This window comes from Apis dorsata, unplaced genomic scaffold, assembly GCF_000469605.1.
Source record: "Apis dorsata unplaced genomic scaffold, Apis dorsata 1.3 scaffold_176, whole genome shotgun sequence".
In the NCBI taxonomy this organism is placed as follows: domain Eukaryota; kingdom Metazoa; phylum Arthropoda; class Insecta; order Hymenoptera; family Apidae; genus Apis; species Apis dorsata.
Genome location: NW_006263463.1, coordinates 665,095 through 668,618, shown reverse-complemented (window position 1 = coordinate 668,618; position 3,524 = coordinate 665,095).

The following is a 3,524-nucleotide window of genomic DNA, read 5'->3' as shown; positions in this document are numbered from 1 at the left end:
TATATATTAATTATATATATAATTAAATTTTATTGTAAGCTACCTTTATTTTCATAAATATTTTACTTGAAAATTATAATAAAACTAATTGAAGTAATTAAAATATTGATATCATTTAGAAGTTATTAGTATAATTAATGAGCAATAATGGTTAAATGTTTCAAAAGCAGATCGTAGACTATATATTCAATCAGTATTAATTTGGATAGTCAAATTTAATATATATTGTTGTGGATAGAAAAGTAAAATTTTTATATACGACTTTAATTTAATAACCATAGTTCTAATATACCTTTCAATTAATCAAAATCAATTAATAATAAACTTAAAATAAAATTAAAAAAATTAAAAACAAAATAATAATTGCAAATTTTTATAGAATATCGAATTAATTATTTATAAAAAGATACATATAATACAATTTTTATTTTTTATAAAGATCTCTTATTCACTATTCAAAATTGATGTACAATTTATTTGAAAATGACTCTATCCGATAGAGTCATTAATATTACACATAGAAATTCCGTTCATCGTTATTTCTTGATACATGTCAAATTTCTAAGAAACCTTTTTCGTGTCTCGCGTGGAGTTAGTGAGAACACAGAGGCTATCCACGTGAAGTCCCATAACGAGGTTACGCCATTCATCGACAGCGCACGAAAGTCTATGAAGGGAAATGCAGAAGGGGAGTCGAGTCACTACAAGGTACTCCCGCAGTATCTCATTGATGAAGTCTTTACCGGACGTATTCTACTCCTCTAACAGAGAATTCAAGTGGAATTCATATAACCATTTTAAATAATCTTCGAATAATAGACTTTTAGACTTTCCGAATTGATACTCTCCGAAATAACAATAAGATGATAGTGATTCAAATGATCCTAGTCTTAAAAATTTTCTTTGCATATGATATAGACACTGTATAATATTATATATATTATTATCGAGGATTTTAGTCTATCTTGTGTTCTATTTCATTTAATTTTTCCGATCATTCCAATTATTCGATTTTTATGAAAAAACATTAGATCTAATTAGAATTAGAAGATAGAAAAAAGTTTTGCATATATAAGTTATATATAGTTTTGCATATATATATTAATTGCTAATTTGCTTGTGAATTGATATGTATTAAATAAATTTCATATTTTCTTTTATTAATAATTAATCTTTCACATAAAAAAATATATTGTGTATTTATTAAAGTAATAAATAAATTTAAGAGAACAGTAAAAAAATAGAAGAGAACAAAAAAAAATTTTTGAGATAATTTAGGGAAAGTGTTTTCGATTGTTAGGAAATGTGCAAAGGAAATGTTTCTACGCCAATGATATGCACGCACGATACTAGTGTATAGTTAAGTATGTATGTACGCATGCACCGAATCTCTCTTTTTCTCTTTCCGTTTCTTACGCCGTAATGCCGTGCTTGCTTATATATGGATTGTGTGCAGGGCTGTACACAACTAAGGATCGTTTGTTTAAAAGTTAAACATTTTCATGATGATATCGATAATTCATGATGATGTTTATTGATAAAATTAATAAAAATATTTTTTTATTATTTTTTTATCAAATCAATAAATAATTATATATTATTTATTTAAAATAAAAATAATCTCTTGATATATAAAATGAAAATGTAAAGTTATAAACGAGATCATTTTTTTGGATAAATAAAAATCTTTAATCTTAATTTTTGAAGTTTATTATAAGATAATAAATTGATTTATATAAAATTTAAAAATGCAAAAATTTACAAATTATACATAATAATAAAAGAATATAATTTGTTGGATTTAATATTAGCTGAAATAAATCTTTTTTTTAGATTTCAATTCTTCAATCATATTTAAATACTTATTAAACTTAATAACTATGTATTATTTATTTTAAAAATAAACAAAAATTAATCAAGAAAATATATAGAGTATAAATTATTAAATAAAAATTGATAATCAAATACAGTTGTACAATGACATATTTATAATATAATAAAAATGAGATTATATATTGAATATAATTTATTTTATATTAGATAAAATCAAAATTTCTAATCTGTTCGAAAGTATATAATGATTATCATTTCTTGTATAACACTAGTATATATATACATATATATATATTCTCTGCATGATGGTCTTCTGCACGTAGTAAATATATATGTATATGCAAATGTGTGTAACGCATGAATCTTCTACAAACGCTTACGCACGAAAGGCTGTTACGCCAGATGTCTACTACGAGGCATGTGTAGATTTTAATATATGATCATGACACTTGACAAAAAACAAGTGCTTTGCTTGCAGATTTTCGAAAAATCGAAATATGCTTTTGACGATAGCTTTTTAAACATTTTATAATGGCATAGAACTTGAAAGATATAACAAAGTGATTATATATCTTAAAATTTTACTTAAAATTCTATTTACTATTTATTTATCATAATATATTTTATTTATTTATAATATTATTTTGTATTATAATAATTATTACTATCTAATTTTTTGATCAATGTGAAAAACTTTAATTAATTATAGTCCTTTTTAGAAATAAACAAAATTTTAATTATAAAAATTTATTATCATGAATAATTAATTTTTTTTCATTTATTTCTTTTTTTCTTATATATTTCATATCATTTACAAGTTATCATAAATATGCAATTTTTTTTCTTTTTTATTTGTGTATAAATTATATAATTTTTTATTTATATAATTATTATATTTGAATTTGATTTGACTTATGATTTGACTTAACATTTTAACATCCCTTATGAGTAAGAAAATATAGATGAGCAGATAATAATAGACCTTGATGCAATAAAAGTGATACGAACAATGTATCTCGGTACTGTTCATTCTGATTCGTGTGTTGTATTATTTGAAGGCTTTGAACGATGAATAATGATGTTGACTTAGAAGTTGCTACGTCTAGGCAAGCAGATGATCATCTCTCACAAGCGGTTTGAGTATCTTGAGCAAATATTTGTAGTTTACGAATGGTTTGCAAATGTAGCTGAGAGAATATAATTATCGCGTTTGTGATCGTTTTAATAGGAACAGAATAAATAGATAGCGTTGACATATAAATCCTGTATTAAAAAGTTATTTTGTTATGATTAGAGAAAGATATTTAAATATCTATGTTTTTAAGAAATTCTAATGCTTTTTTTCTTCATAAATATTATTAAAAATATTTATAGATATTTTAAAATTTATTATCTTAAAATATTTTTAATTCTTAATTATTCTCATTAGATCATAAATAACCACAACAGTTTAAGTGAACTTTAGCGTATTGATTTTAATTTTCATTCTTATTTTACTTTATAAAACAAATATAAAATAAAATTAAATAATTTAAACTTATGATTATTATAATAATTTAATAATATCACTTGTTAAATATATTAAATATGTTAAATAATATAAAATGTAAATAATATAAATTACAAATTATAAAAAATATTTTATAAGTAATATCTAAAATAAATAATTTTATATTTTTTAATAATTTCCA